General features: G+C 35.4%; 1 pseudogene across 1 annotated transcript; it reads right to left on the bottom strand.

Moving 5' to 3' along the window:
* Positions 1–9,740: 9,740 nt before the first annotated feature.
* Positions 9,741–13,374, bottom strand: LOC143612939 (transmembrane 9 superfamily member 3-like; annotated as a pseudogene). The gene is made up of 7 exons (XR_013150029.1): positions 13,218–13,374; positions 13,057–13,097; positions 12,396–12,963; positions 11,366–11,503; positions 11,118–11,274; positions 10,551–11,035; positions 9,741–9,960 (listed from the first exon to the last, which is right to left on the bottom strand). The product of XR_013150029.1 is annotated as a transmembrane 9 superfamily member 3-like (transcript).
* Positions 13,375–17,461: the final 4,087 nt, after the last annotated feature.

Consider the following 17,461-nt stretch of genomic DNA (forward strand, 5'->3'; position numbering starts at 1 on the left):
AACTAAAAATAAAACGAAGTAAAACATACATGCGCGAGCTTCAAGCTCAAACGCGTTGACGAGTCTTAACTCTAAAACGTCAGGGCCTTAGCCCAAAAATATGAGCCTTAGCTCAAACTTAAAAGTTGGGAATCCTCTTAAACCCACAGGCCTCGCGCCAAGGGCGGAATACTCATAAACCCACAGGCCTCGCGCCAAGGGTGGAATACATAGACCCACAGGCCTCGCGCCAAGGGTGGAATACATAGACCCACAGGCCTCGCGCCAAGGGTGGAATACTCAGACCCACAGGCCTCGCGCCAAGGGCGGAATACTCATAAACCCACAGGCCTCGCGCCAAGGGTGGAATACATAGACCCACAGGCCTCGCGCCAAGGGTGGAATACATAGACCCACAGGCCTCGCGCCAAGGGTGGAATACTCAGACCCACAGGCCTCGCGCCAAGGGTGGAATACTCAAACCCACAGGCCTCGCGCCAAGGGTGGAATACTCATAGACCCACAGGCCTCGCGCCAAGGGTGGAATACTCATAAACCCACAGGCCTCGCGCCAAGGGTGGAATACTCATAAACCCATATGGCTACGCGCCATACTAAAAGGTTCGGCCACGAGCCGCGCAAACACCTGTGACATCATTATTATTATCTGGCCGTTTGTGCCTCCATTATTATTTTGAAGACAAGCCGGGATAGTCATCCTGCGCAGAAGAGGCCCTTGTCGGCCAGTCATTATCATCATATTACAGCTCGTAAGTCGCCTCACGCGCCATCTTTATTATTTTACAGCTCGTAAGCCGCCTCGCGCGCCAGCTTTATTATTTTACAGCTCGTAAGCCGCCTTGCGCGCCAGCTTCATTATTCTACAAGCTCGTAAGTCGCCTCACGCGCCAGCTTTATTATTTTACAGCTCGTAAGCCGCCTTGCGCGCCAGCTTCATTATTCTACAAGCTCGTAAGTCGCCTTGCGCGCCAGCTTCATTATTCTACAAGCTCGTAAGTCGCCTCGCGCGCCAGCTTCTTTATTATTACAGCTCGTAAGTCGCAATGCGCGCATGCTCTCATTATTCTACAAGCTCGTAAGTCGCCTCGCGCGCCAGCTTCTTTATTATTACAGCTCGTAAGTCGCAATGCGCGCAGGCTCTCATTATTCTACAAGCTCGTAAGTCGCCTCACGCGCCAGCTTTATTATTTTACAGCTCGTAAGCCGCCTTGCGCGCCAGCTTCATTATTCTACAAGCTCGTAAGTCGCCTTGCGCGCCAGCTTCATTATTCTACAAGCTCGTAAGTCGCCTCGCGCGCCAGCTTCTTTATTATTACAGCTCGTAAGTCGCAATGCGCGCAGGCTCTCATTATTCTACAAGCTCGTAAGTCGCCTCACGCGCCAGCTTTATTATTTTACGGCTCGTAAGTCGCCATGCGCGCAGGCTCTCATTATTCTACAAACTCGTAAGTCGCCTCACGCGCCAGCTTTATTATTCTACAGCTCGTAAGTCGCCGCACGCGCCAAGCTTTATTATTCTTAGCTCGTAAGTCGCCGCACGCGCCAGCTTTATTACTCTCAGCTCGTAAGTCGCCTCGCGCGCAGGCTTTTATTATTCTCAGCTCGTAAGTCGCTTCGCGCGCAGGCTTTTGTTATTATTATAGCTCATAAGTCGCCTCGCGCGCAAGCTTTATTATCAGGCCCCGCGCCACTGTTATTATGATGCGTGCTATATCTTATTCATACTAGTGCACCATCATCATCATAAGGATCACAACATGTCACCATCATGGAGAAAACCTCCCAAAACTCAAAGACAAGGCCGAAGAAAAGGGAAGAAACCGCCTCACGATCTAGCACACCTTATAAAGTCCAGTGCTCCACCTAAACGCTTGCACGCCTAGGAGCAACACTGGACTTGGGGGGCTTGTCGGGGTATGGTACTAAGAACCCTAATTTATTGTGTTTTGGGCTTATTTTATTATATGGGCTAATACATTTGTTTTTGGGCTGAGAGGGTTTTGTGGAGGTAACCCTAACTGGGCTAGGCCCATTAGGGTACCATGATGGTGGCCATGAGGCTCCCTATATAAGGAGGTCTCCACCTCCTTATCAAGGTTGGCAGATAGCTCAATAAGAGCCACCACCATATTTTTGTGTCTGTGAACAAGAGATCCTCTGGATTTCTTAGCGGTCACCTCCACACCCCCAAAAGTCACAGCAGCGGTCGGAGCAGAAGCAAGCAAGTCGTGTTTCGTTCATCTCGAAGTCCGTGGAAACATCGTCATGGGTCTGGTCAGATTCATTTCACGTTTCTACAGTTTATATGCTTCTCAACCTATTACAAATTGATATAGAAATAGAATCCAAAATCTACAAGACTCAAAACAAATTATAAACATGAGGGGGAGAGAGAAGAGTGGAACAGGGGAGGGGAAGAGACATGGATGGAGATAGGACCGTTGTGTGATAGTGGTTCATATTAGAAACGGCAACATGTAGAGGCTGTCGAGGACTAAAAGGGTAATTCTTACGTTATTCCTAAATTTACCTTTTTACCATTTGTGGGATAAAAATTAAAAGAGTAAAGTGCCATTTTAGTCCTTGAGTTTTGGCCATTTATGCGAGTTTCGTCCAAAATATTTGTTTTTTGCTCCTAAAACCTTGAGGTTACATGATTATTGCCATTTTCGTCCATTTCGTTAACTCCGTTATTTTTTTAATGCAAAACGAGGGGCAAAATAGTCCTTTTAATTTCTTTATAAATTTAATTATTTAACCACTTTAAATATAAAATAATAATAAAGGTGGGTCTCACTCCACCTTCAACCTATCTTCTTCAACCTCCGGGCTCCGGCCACCGTCACTGAAACTCCGTGCACCACCATTATTATCTGATAGAAAAACTCAACAAACCGTCGAGACAAAACCAGGGTCCGACGCCGGAATCTAAAGTTTGGAGAGATCTAGGTCACTTGAAATTGCCTCGGAGAATGTGAAGTCGGAATGTTCTAATCGAGACACCACCGGTGAGATCTAGAATTGTTTCACCTAACCCGATGCGCCATTTTATCATATTAAGATTTGTCTTCCGGTGACAACCACGGAGATGAAAACGTAGCCTTGAACAAGTGAAGTGGTGGTGGGTTAGAAATGATGGGTCGTGGTGGAGGAGATGCAGTGGTGATGGTGTTACACAACGATGAATGTGGCAGCGATTGTAGGGTAAGACAATCGGTGGACAGTAGTGGTGATGTTAGACAACTTTGCCGGAGTAGGCAACCCGCCCTGTACCAGACTGACGGGAGTGAATTATGGCTTCTATGGTGAGTTACCGTGATATCCGAGAGACGAGGTATAAAGGTGGCAAATGTGGAGAGGTAGTTCACGTCGGTGGACTTTGGAGTTTGGAATGAAGATTTGGGACCGTAATTAGGAATGAAGATCCAATCCAACCTTTAATTTGTTTTGGTTTTAATGATTGTAATAATAAGATAATAATTAATAGTAACAGCTATAATGTGGGGAAATGAATAAAAGAATAATAAATAAAGTAAAATGACCAAAATGCCCCTAACTTAACGTTAAAAATTGATGGAGTTAATGATTTGGATGAAATTGGCAATAGTCGTGAAACCTCAAGATTCCAGATGCAAAAAACAAACATTTTGAACGAAACTCGCATAAATGATCAAACCTCTCAAGGACGAAAATGGCACTTTACTCAAATTAAAATTTAGTATTTATACATCTATACATGTGATGATGATATGTATCATATTTTGAAAAAGCGAACCCTTTCAAAATACCGAGTTGGTTGTTATTTTGTACTATACCAAAGAGTTACCATCCAATTTTGGACCCAAACCGGATCATTTAGATTGAGTCAAATAAAGTCAAAACCAGTAGTTCGCATCCTAAGTAATTAGTCTTATGGTTCTTCATCTAAATTAGATTGATTTAAAAACCGGTTTCTAATGGAAAACCATACTAGATTGGATTAGAACCAATTTCAAACTGGGTTTAACACATTTTATAACCAGTGTTTTCAAAACTGGATTCAAAGTATATAAGTGTTCTTGCCATATTTCCATTTGTGGCGTCTTTCGGGCCATTCAAAGATCGACATTATTGTTGTTATTAAATTATGTATTTGTAAAATTATTAAAACCTTTTAACAACTCCTTGTTTTAGTTACTTTCTTTTAAAATTTTATTTTTATTTTAATTTCGGGACGAAATTTCTAAAAGTTGTGAATCCTGTAACATTCGTTACTTTTCAAACCCGAAAACCCAACCCATTTTGAATTTTCGGCTTTGTTATATATATTATAATGTTAATTAATCTCAAGATTCGTTGCACGTATTTTATGTGTCTTTCGATATTTTTGTTTGTATTTAAATTCGTATTCGCATTTGTTTAACCGAACCATTTGGTTGTTTCATTTTCATCATTGATATAATGCTCACACGGATTTAAGTTATTATTCGTCCATTTTCTTAATCATTTTAATCGATTACCGAATGTAACATCACGAAAAATTTGGTCCAATTTTAACAAATTAATAAAGATAAAGGATCAAAAATATTCATGATAGAAGTAATGGGAAAAAAATAAGATAAAGATATGGAAGCATCTTATGTTAAGAAAATAAGTTAGGAAACTCCATCCTACATGGAAAGTGGTAAAGAAATGGAAGTATTTTATAAGGAAGGAACTTTCCATGATAATGTTCTTATGTGGCTAAAAACTCTCACTAGTCCTAGCGGAGGGTGCGAAGCACCCGAAAAGGGCGATGGGCGCAATGTGGCGCTTTGATGGCGCACTTTACACTTCGCATCGTCGCTTGAGAGCCGCATTAGTATTTTTGAACAATGGAAGTGAGGCCAAGACATGACAAGCTACCAAAAGATCAGGGAATGAAATTTTGCACCTTCGCGCGACGCAAAGGATTTGGGTGTAACAACTCGGGTTTTTCCGCATACCACTTATATCTATAACCCGACCCGTCCTAGGATCGGGAAATTTTAACGATGAAAATATCACGTTTATCGAGAAATATTTATACGATTTATATTTATTTATATACTTATTTAAAATACATTTAACTTTGAAAAGTATACAATTTTAACCCAAACATAAACTTTTTAAACCCTTATTGTTTCCATATCAAATCTCTAAGGGCTAATTTGCAAATTATACATATCATCTTCCTAACCCATTAACCAAACCCGTAACCCATGACCCATTTACCCAAACCGCGACCCGTTTAGATTTCTTGAGCCACAAATAACGATCTAAACTCGGAATTGAATCTTGATGGTGATTACTCTTGCCATTCTAATCCTAACCGTCATAGTTAATTAGGAAATCAAGATCAAATGTGATACGAATTTAATTATAAACCTAAACTGTCTTAACCTAGAAAGGATTATATAATCTAGGATTGATTATACTTCAGTTACTTTCGTCTGCACCTCCTTTATAACCCGATTAACGAAAGCGCTAAACTTAATTACATTTAAGTTGGCCGTAAACCCCAATTCGATTCCAGTTCTGGCCGTCGGCGACGGGTTGGCCGTTCACTGTGATTTCATCATCATACGAGGTAATCAAAATATGTATTCAATTCGTCTCACACCATTAAACAATAACCCTAACATTAATTTGTCAAACATTCAACAGATTGATCAATTGAAAATTCTAGGGTTCATGATTAATTGGACTTTGTTTGTTTCTGTATAAATCAAACTATTTACAACTCTTAAACAACTGACACACCAGCACACATGGCTGGTGTGTGTGTGTTCAGTTCCTTTAGCTGGCATCAGGCGCGGGTTCGAGTCCCTGTTGTGGCAATTTTTTTAGGATTTTATTTCTTTTGTTATTTTAAACTTGATTTTTATGATTTATAATATACTATAATTAATATTACATATTAAATAAACAAATATTTTTGTTAAACCGACATCATTAAGCTAAAATTTTCATGTCAAATAATTTCGTTACAAGTTTTCTTGTATATATATATACACACACACATATATATATATACACATATATATACAAATATATATAATATTAATAATAAACCAATATTATTTTTATTAAAACTCGAGACCAATATTAATATTATTGTCGTTAAAACGTCTTTATAAATTGGCTCATATTGATATATGTATTGTATATATATATATATATTAGTATATATATATATTAATATATATATATATATAATTCGTTTTAAATAAAAATTATAATAAACATATTAAACGTATCAAAGGTGTTAATTATATTTTTACTATCGAATTTCGTTAAGATTTCCTAGGTATATATTTTTAAGATAATTATATATTTAAACGTATATTTTTGTAGTAAATCTCGACTCATATTTATTTAAACTAATTATTTGTAAACCCGATTTTTATGACAAATAATGAATTTTTATAATTAAATAATAACAATAATCCGTAGAGATCAATCGTTCAATCCATAACATACCAAACATAATTATAACTCAAATCATATCGAATCCTAAATTCATTTTATGTATTGTATCATCTATAATTCACTCATCATATCATTTAATTAGGATTCTTGTCGGTAATTCTCGAAGATCGTGATTGTCGTTTCTTGTCGTAATCATTTTCGTTTAGCTTAATCGACCAGGTGAGTTTGATCATGCCCCTTTTTATACACTGTTTTCTAACGTTTTGGGGACATATGCGTACTTACTCATATTTTCTATTCTATATATATACTCAAAATCGCAAACATAATTATTGTGTGAATATCAGTTGAATGCTAATTGCTAATTGCTACATGTTTAATTGTTTACTTGATAACGTTCGGAGAGGTCCAACATATCCCCTTGTATAGGGTTCTCATTAGTATGATCATACGATCGTCTTAGTAACCGGAGCCCGATTCGCTTGGCGAAGGTAAACCGACAATCTAGTCATTGTAATCAATGCCTGATTCGCTTGGCAACGATTCATTGGCACACGAGTACAACTTGGTTTTGGTTTGTTAAGGTTTGATTGATTGTTACCATATAGATTGGTTTGCGCATTTATCATTTATCATTTCTCAATTATCTATATATATTATTATTTGTTGTTTCAAAATTGGTGATCATCTCACTCAACATGTGTTGTTGATCAAACTCCATTTTCTACGCATATGCAGGTTGATTGAAGATTGAAGTTTGGACATTTAGAAAGACCTTAGGATTATAATGAAAACAAACTTGAATTTAAATGGTTGTATCTATTTATTTGAATTGTATCATTGTATTTGATTATAGTGTGTGTTATTTGAACAAAATAATTAATTAGATATTGTCATTTATATTTATGATAGTATCTTCGAGCTGTGAGCAATCGAATCACGCCCTGGCATTTTCGCCTTAGGTTGGGGTGTGACATTGGGTTTCAAAGCTTCGCGCGACGCGAAGTAACGGTGAAGTAACCTCACCGTTGAACGACACGTGGCAACGCGCCATAGGACACGTGTCACCTCGTGGTGACACGTGGCAAGCCTACCTGTCAAATCAACAGAGCTAGTAGTCTACTTCACGCGACGCGAAGGACAAAAATTATCAAAGGCGGTTTAGTAGAACTTCGCGCGACGCGAAGATCATCTTCGCGCGACGCGAAGATGCTCTTTTTCTGCCTATAAATAGGCAGCCATTGGAAGAGTTTCATCCATCCCTCACACTCAAATCACACATATACCCTCGATAAAAGCGCCACGAACTCGTCATACCGATATTTCGACGATTTGTTGTCTCGAAGTACGTGCTGGAACTCTACCGAGTTATTCTCTCGATTTTCCACCGACTAGTAGAAGTGTTACCCGAGTAAAGCCTAGGCATTCTCTATAAACAAGCCATACAAGGTAGGGGTTCTGCCCGATTTATTATAAATGGCTTAGACCCTAGTCGGGGGGTATAGCCCATACCTTGATTATATAATAAGTGGAAAATATAGATTTTTATAAGATGAGACTATAGATGAAATATTATTTCTTTATTTTATATAAAGATTTTATAAAATGTTTCTTAAGAAAGAAGAGACTTGATATATCCGTTTCTTCATGAAGAAGAAACGCAGTTTATAAATAATGAATAAAGAAAGGACTAGAGGCCCTTATGTTTTATAAAGAAATGAATGTCAAGGTAAAGGTTATACAAACAGACTAAAGGTCTGAAGCTAGATCGTTGATCTTGTATTTATAAAACGTTATTCTCATACTATAGGTCCGAGGTAACAAGAAAATACAAATCAGTGAGACACACTGATCGAGAAGAAAGGTGAATACGTCCAAACTCTTTACAACTTTATAAATTGAGTCTTTAAACGTTTACATGGGATTATGTATCCCTAAAACTTTATAAACAAAGGTAATCGCTGGCCCTCAAGCTATCGTATACGTTTGTATGGATCCTTACATATGTGGGTAGACGGTGGGCACACCGCACCACGCCTGATTATGCCTCCGCCACGTTGGGCCGGACCTACGATGTTCCGAGTGGGGATAGTCTTGTGTATATAGGTAGTGGCTACGATCTCGAGCGCTGGCGGTGTTCGCTGAGTGGTTTCGAGTTGAGCTGGATGTTTATAATAGTAATTCAGACTTTCAGAACTTGGTTATTTCCTAAGCCACGATGGCCGGGTCATAAGATACCCGAGGGGATAACTAAGTATCAAAATGTTTTGTGTCAACGTGTTCACCAGCATGTGTTGCTAACGTATTTTATAAACTGTTTTACAGGTAATGAGAAATATGTGATTGGAGATGGTGACTAGCCATTAGACGATCTGATGGCTCATATAGAGTTTTTGATAATAAAATATTGTAAATTGTGGTTTTGTAATCCAAACACTTTTGTACCGATCAACGGGTGTTTAATTCCCGACTTTTGAATAAAATAATATTTTAATCAAGTCTTCCGTTTTATCACCTTAAACTCTTATATATTTACAAAATAGGTACCAACTTATGGTCACACACCTAGGCCCTAGATTGGGGTGTGACACCGAACCTCCAAGGTTAAGATCGGATTCGAATTGGTTTCATCCAAACCAGTTTCTAGATCGATTTCTGATCTGGATTCGGTTTGGTTGTGCACCTCTACACATATGCTATGCAATGTAGATTGTAGAGTAAGTTTTGTGCTTTTATTTGTGGCTTTGCTCCTTGTTTGAACTTTTTTTTCTAGTCGGGCTTTCTTTGTTAATTATTTATTATTCAGGCTTTCTAGTAACATGATCCAAGTGTTTACAACTAACTAGCCATACTACATATATTTTTAATCAGATAACTTTTAAGGTTATTTGAAATTCTGACATCAGTTGGGTGATTTTAATTTCTAGTTATACTAGGTTTTTCTTACTATATATGTCTAGTAGATTATTTTCTTTGCATATCATAAACTTTTATTTTTTTATTAATGTATTTCTTTTCTTCCTTTTTTTTTCTGGTCTCAAGTGAGTCTTTGTTGTGCTTATGTGACTGAGCTAGCCATTTCCGCCTACATGGGACAAAGTATATAAATGAGCAAAACAGAATGTCATAGTGATACAACAAGCAATGGCCACAAACAAGTGATACTACAATGGATGGCTCAGCCACAATAAATGGCAAATTGTTGCAAATAATGTCTAATAATAGATGATAGATATAAATTTTCGTAAATAAAGAAAAAAATATATATGAAGTTCCCCTCTCCTAGCACATATTGTAAGAGCTTCTTGTGTTTACTCACACTTAATAGAACGGTATATATGTCGAACAAAAAAGAGTGCAGCACGAAAACCAATAGTCCCTAGCATGAGAAAGAAAGCATAGCAAATGCAGGCCATGTAACCAAAGAAAAACGAGGTCTGCATCAAACCTGTCATATCCGAACACCCATAATAATAATACAAGCAATACGCATAGATAAACAGCCCCGTTGAACCACCACACACAAAAGACCTGTAAATATTTGCAAATCATAACCCAGCCTCATAGTTTTACCAATGACCACAAAATAAACAAGCAAACAAATAAATAATGAATAATATTACAAAAAATATCTAATTTTCATGAATTAAGATATTTTTAATGTCCCCTACTTGTAAAAAGTACAAAAAAAAATTAAAAAAATTACTAAGTTAATTTTTGCTTATTAAACTCCCTAAACTTATCTAAAACATATGTACTTTTGGATCTTTTTAAAAAGATTAGCTTGTTAACTCTTAAATTGTTCAAATTTGATAAAGTGGCATCCAATATTTTTGTAGAAAGAAAATTATACCATCTTATAACCAACTTAAGAGTTAACAAGTCATTATTTATAAAAAGATCAAAAATACCTGCATTTAAACAAGTTAAGCGACTTTAATATACAAAAATAAATAAAAATGAACAGCTGAAAACATAGCAATATGATTATTGACTTTTTCGTGTATTCTTTTACAAGTTGAGGGACTTTAATATATCAAAATTACACAAGATTTTTTTGTGGTGTTTTTTATGTTACTAATTTATTACTTATTAACCATATAAATAAATTAATACTTTACCTCCACCACCATTGATGATCTTCAGCAGCCAGTTGAAAGTAAGTCAAAGCTATGGTAATAAAAGCAGTGACAATAACCAGAATAATAAACACAATGAACAAGATGCTGTATATGGTATAGATTCTGTGACCCCACACACTGGCAAAAATGTAATAAAGTTCAATATAGATGGCACTAAACGGAAGAAAACCCGCCATTGCCATCTGAGGGAGGGTCCCACGGTACCATGGCAACGGTGGGACCTCTCGTGGGTACTTCGTGGTCCGACACAGGGCTTGAAACTCGGCTTTACTATTCTTTCCTGCAATCCCACCTAACACGAGCAATGGTGATGTCACCAGTCCCCATATTAAGCCTATTATTACTATTGTTCCAAATGGCAATGCTGCCGTTGCACTGTAACCGATTGCAACTGTGTTTAGGAAGCAAAAGGTTATGAAAAGGGGCCCACAAAACAAGCCTCCGGTTAATATCAAATTCCTCACCTGCAAACCGCAACAAGTTGAAATGTGAACAAGAAAAATTAAAATTGGACCTAAAATGAGATTGAGATAATAATATGCACACCCAATTGGTTCCTTCAAGTTGGCAATAGAAAGAAGATGCAGTGTAACCAGCGATTCCGGATGTTAGCGCGTATATAACAACCAACGCAGTGAACAGAGCGCCTCGGTTGTATGGATAAAAGACACCAACTAATGCAAGTATGAAGATGAAGATTGTACTGCATGGCAAAATATGCAGGTTAAAAGAAAATGGTATTGAAGTTATGAGTTACGACTTTAAAATTATAACCCAAGAAATTATTTGCTTACAGTGCAAATAATTGGGTCCCGGAACCAAGGGCGGCAGCAAATAAAGATTTGTGTTGTGGGTATCTGAAGACGTCACCATGTATGTATTTCCATCCGGTTTCTTCTTGATCCTCTGCGGTTTCCTCATCATGAGCATATCTATGAGTTGATGTAAAAAAAACCAAATTGTCAAACAAGAATTCACATATACATATACAATAATATGTATACATATATTATATGTATGTGTGTGTAGGGGTGGGTTAAAGTAAAAAGAGATAAGCAAGAATAGATCTAGGCACTTAGATCTAGGATCTAGTGGTTGAAATTAATAGTTTTTAAAATACCAAATAGTTTCCTAGATAGATCACATAGTTTCCTAACTTCAAATTTGATGCCCTTCTTACCATTCTTTGGAAACTTTTTATTTTTATTTTAACACTTTTCTGTGTGTGTGTATACATATATGTATTTATATGTGCATATGTAGGGTAGGCAAAAAGTCTTGACAATTTAGCCGAACCAAAACCTATATATATGTGTGTTTATGTCTTTGTGTGTGAACACTAAATTATTGCAAAGAACGAAATGAATAAACCTAAATTGTTTTAGTCTTTTATCAATGGTCCATGTTTTTTAAAAATTTTACTTCTGACATACAAATCTGTAAGTTATGTACATCAAAAAGGCCAATAAACTATATTTTCATACGTTTTTTATTTATTTATTTATTTTTAAACGCTTAACTACACATATATAACTTATGTATAGGTAATATAGCCTATGCATAACCTGCACATGTGGAGGTTTTATAAATAAACGAAAATTTTCACTTTTTTTGAACTTCAGGAGAGATCAAAATCCCAATAAAGATTGCATTTAGACGTTTTCTTTTATTTTTAAAAAGAATTAATATTGAAATTATAAATGAATTAACTTATTTTGTTTTTCATGTTCTCGCATAAAACTGTGTTCTGCGTTGAACTCTCCCACGCACATCACACACACACACACACACAGACACACACATATATATAGAGAGAGAGTTTACTTGACAAAATCATTTTTGAGAATGCGCATGAGAATTGTGGCAAGGAAACCAGTCAAAAGGAGCACAGTGACACAAGAATTAATAATTGAGAACCAATGTATTTCCAAGTGATGCGGTAGTGAAGAATTTTGTGAGTACTTATCCATCCTCTTTTTAAAAGGAATCTTGGTTTCCTTCCATCTAACCGTGTACACAAAGTCAAAGTTGACTTCCTTATCTTCAGTGATATCCACAAGAGCAGTAGGATCCATTTGGACATTAACCTCAATAACATGATTCTTGTTGTAAAGTACCTCAAACTGCAAATGCATAAAAAGATAATATTTTTGTTCATTTGAATCATATTTCCCTATGAAACCCCACAGAGGCAAGTCATCGAAGTACATTTGAAAGTAGTAGTCCTTTGAAATGGCCTTCCGGAACTTTCCAGCTTCTTCCTTTGTGAGTTTTTTGGAGCAAAGCGGCTCTGAATCTTTATCAACCAAGAAATGAAGCTTGTATGGAGCACTGACCAAACGGTCTCCGTTTAACACTTCTCCGAGTGCTTCCTTTTTCTCTTTCAAATCACCTGTTTACAATCAGGGTGTCAAATGCGTTTTAACCAAAACCAACACATTCTTCTTAAGTAAATGGGTGTAAAGGGATTATGAAGTTATGAAACCTGGCAAGCAGAATGGTAGATCGAAATAGCGGTATGTTTCACTGAAATGGAAAAAACATTGAATAGCAACAAGTCGATCATTTAAAGTCTAAAATTGCATATAAATTCCAATCATCAACAAAGGGTTTCTTTCATATGATATGATGGTGAATAAATAATACCTTGGGTTGTGAAAGGGACCAACCTTGTTGGCATAGAGTCTCCGTTTTTGTACTTGTGATTGGAAACATCGGATGTCACCAGAGTACTGCAGCAGCAGCAGCAGCAAATCACACACAATGCAATGACCCATTGATGATGATGATGATGATCATACATCGTATCAAGATCCAGATCTCTCAATGTGGTGGTTGGTTGGAGGAGTTAAAGAAGGTGATGGCGTGCAATGTGAACTAGCAGCGACTACTTGTTGCCGACTGCCTAACCATTTACATTTACATTTGCACTTGCACGTCCCAATTCAATCCACCAGATCTGAAAACACCACACTCCCCCACCACTTACTATTATTATTATTATTATTATTATTATCAAATTCAAATCAACAAACTAAAAATCATATCATATTATTTTCTAATTTTCGGTTTCAGGGGGTGTTTCGGATTACTTATTTTCACCGACTTATGCTTATTAACTTTTTGAAAAGTAATAAGGTATTTGGGATTGTTTATATTGTGAGATTCATAAGTTCTATAAGGAATCCCAAACACTCCCTAAATATCATATCATATTATTTTCTAATTCTTTAGGTTTTATATTACTATTTAAACCTACAATCATGTAGCGTGTTTTTTTAAACGATTTAGCCTCCAACGTTGTTTACATGCATTGTTTGAAGTTTTAAATTGAAGCAACAAATAGGTTTAATGTTGTTTCACAACAATTGTTTGGTGGACAATGATCAAGATAAATGGTTAAGATTAACTAACTCGCATTTTAATCAACTTAAATAAAATAGTCTATGGATGATAAATTTATTTCCACTTTAACGGTGCCTTTTTTTCTTATAAAATATTATTTTTCTTCTTTAACTTAATCTACTAATTATCACGCGTTGTGTGTGTTTTTTTTATTTATCAAAAGTTGTACCTTTTTTATATTTTTATTGAATGTGTGTTTTTTAAAAATGTTGTATGTTTTAAATTTAACTTTAAAGTGTGTTTTTATTTGTTAATTACTTTTTTATTAGTTTTATGTGGTTTTTTAATTATTTTATTAGTATATATGAAATATAAAATAACTAATTATAAAAAATAATATAAATTGTTATATAAATTAATAGAAAAGTAAGTGATGAGGTGATGGTTTAAAGAAAGGATGAATAATAACTACTTGATGGAAAATAAAGACTTTGTTGGTTTAAAATATGATGTAGTATGCAAATTTAACAATTTGAAATAATGACAGATGTGTTGCATTGGTGATGCTCTTAGATTATAGTATTTCTTTTGTAATTAAAATTTCAATTGGAAGATTTAGAAAAATTAAGAACCAATACATATGTTTATGTTATGTAACTGTGCACGAAAATAAACCAAAGAATTGTGTGTTTGCACTTTGTAGGTGATCAATCATCACGACAATTTGTTAAAACGAGGCGACGTTTCTTATGTTATTTTATGGTTAATTCTCGTAATCAATTACCAATAGTTCTTCTGTCAAATGTAATTTACCAACGATGATTTGCTTATGTTGATAGTAATCAATTAATCAACCAAGTGGTTGTTTGGAATATGAATTGGTCATAGATAGAGTGTGTTTGATTCGTTAAAAAAACATCTTAATCATAGTAGAGCATCTTAACCAATATATTTATAAGCATGCTGAATGAAGCTTCTGAATTGATCAACCTATTTAGTGACTCAAGTGGTGGGTTCCAAGCTACTCCTTAGTTACTATTTATTATTGGCTTATGTTAGTACTCAGTTAGTTACTACTCATATTTTGTCGTAAGCACTAGCACCATTTACCATTAATAACACAATTATTTTTCTATCACACGGTGCTAGTGATTTGGTAGGGTATTATTGAACGCGCAAGTATTGTACACAGGTCAGTGCCTGCCAATGAAGTTATTTCTACCAAAAAAAAAATATGCTAGAAGTGTTATAATTTGACCACTAAGTTATAACAAGATTATTAATTGTAACATCCCTTTTTGTGGATAAAAAAAATTAAAATATTTGAATTAGTAAACAAGTAAGTAGCGATTAAGACGACTCACTAAGATATGAGGTGTTTAAACGAGTTGTGTATGCTGTGATATTATTTAAACATAGTATAAAAAAACTATTAATAAAAAAAATATATTTATTTTAAAATAAATGTATACATATGCAATGTTGTAATATAATCAAAGATTAAATAAATAAATATGATAATATTGAGAAAGATGCCATGGCATGAGGTGTTTGTCTTAATAAATAAGAAATGATCCCATGGTGACACGATGAAAGAAAATGCTGTGTCAGATAAGGAAAAGAATCCTTCGCCATGAAGACTTAGCATCTAGATATATATATATATACATTTGAACTCCATAAAAGAGAAAATAAAAAGTCATGATCATTGTGTAAAATTAAGTAACACAAATAGGAAAATCTGGAGAATCGCTTTAGTAATTATCATTTACGGAGGTTTTAGTGGTGAAGTATATATTCGTCCCTCAAGCGGGGTGATTACTAGAGACTCAGTTTTCATATAGTTTTATCTCAAACTAAAGGTAAGTACACGGAACCATAATCATGTTATTTTATAGCGTGTTATACGTGCTTATTTAATACTCAAATATATGATTATTTGGAAAATGTTTTATGAGATTATGGTTCCAAGTATATGAATTGGTGGCTTAAAAAGGGAGCTATAGTTTGGAAATAAATATGGTGGTAAGCCCCAAATAAATATATATGGGTTACGAGTTTCGAGAGTTTTAGTAATTAAAACTCCAAAATTTTGATATTATATATAAAAAAAAGATTTCGGGAGTTGAAATCTCAAGGAGTTCGGGTGTTGAACTCCAAATAAAAGGGGGAGTTAATAACCCTCATGGGTTAAAAATGAGCTCATAAGGAATTTGGGTGTTGAATTCCCAAAGAATAATGAGGAGTAAAAATAAGGATTTCGGGTGTTGAAATCCCAAGGAATTTGGGTGTTAAATTCCATATGAAAATAAAACATATTTTTATATAATGGTGTACTTACTTAGCGAAAGCTAATAAAAATATGTTTTTAAAATATTTTCAGGAAAAGCACCCCTAGATGGTTGAAGTTTCATGAACGTGACTGGACTGACAAGAAAACCACATTCTCGTGTTTAATAGTTTGTATAATAAAGTTTGTTGTTAAATATATATATTTTCTTGTATAATATATATTTTCATAAAATAATACATCACCACAAGTAACATATTTTGGATGTAATCTATGACCTACTCTGATAAGTATTATTATTAAAAAAAATTAGGGTGTTTCATTAATGTAATCTTTGAACTTGAAGATGACAAAGAAACAATAGAATAGGAGATATATATAAATCAGTAACTTTTCGATGTGTGTATTTTCTTTGTTACATGTGATAGATATATATACACTTTATAATTACTATATTTAGGAGACAAACGTAATTAATTGGTGTTGAAAATTTTTCATCCATTCACATGGATATGTTTACCCAACACTTCTATAACACTCCCCTCTTGGATGAAACATTTTCAAACTTATATTGAATTACTGTCTCATTAAAAACTTTGCCAAAGAAAACCCAAAGGGAAAAAACTTTAGCTAAGGGAAAAAATAGTACAGTATCTAGCTCCCCCTCAAGTTGTAGGTCGTTACATTGTTCGTACATGTTGCATGCCAATATCATGAACATGTTGCCCGAAAGTCGCTGCAGGGAGTGCCTTTATGAAAAGATCAGCTGAATTGGTGCTAGATTGTACATATCTTATTTCAGCTTGTTTATCTTTGATAAGGTCTTGAGTATATGAGAAGAATCTTGGAGGTATATGTTTTGTTCTGTCAGTTTTGATATACCCTTTTTTCATTTGTGAGACACAGCCTGAATTGTCTTCGTAGATTGGTGTTGGACTTGCTTCTTTCTCTAGTCCACAAGAGGTTACTATGAGTTGTGTCATAGATCTTAACCAAACACTCTCTAGAAGCTTCATGTAGTGCAATGACTTCAGCATGATTTGAGGACGTTGCAACAAGTGTTTGTTTCTAAGGGCGCCATGAAATTGCAGTTCCTCCATCCTTAAACACGTATCCAGTTTGAGATTTTGTCTTATGGGAATCTGATAAATAACCTGCATTTGCATAACCAACTAACCCTTCTTTTGAGTCATTAGAATAAATAAACCTAAATCAACAGTTCCTTTTATATACCGAAAATATGTTTAATGCCATT

The sequence above is a fragment of the Bidens hawaiensis genome, unplaced genomic scaffold (assembly GCF_021521415.1).
Source record: "Bidens hawaiensis isolate Kalapana, Puna unplaced genomic scaffold, B.hawaiensis_p1.1 tig00036239_1, whole genome shotgun sequence".
NCBI classification, from domain to species: Eukaryota; Viridiplantae; Streptophyta; class Magnoliopsida; order Asterales; family Asteraceae; genus Bidens; species Bidens hawaiensis.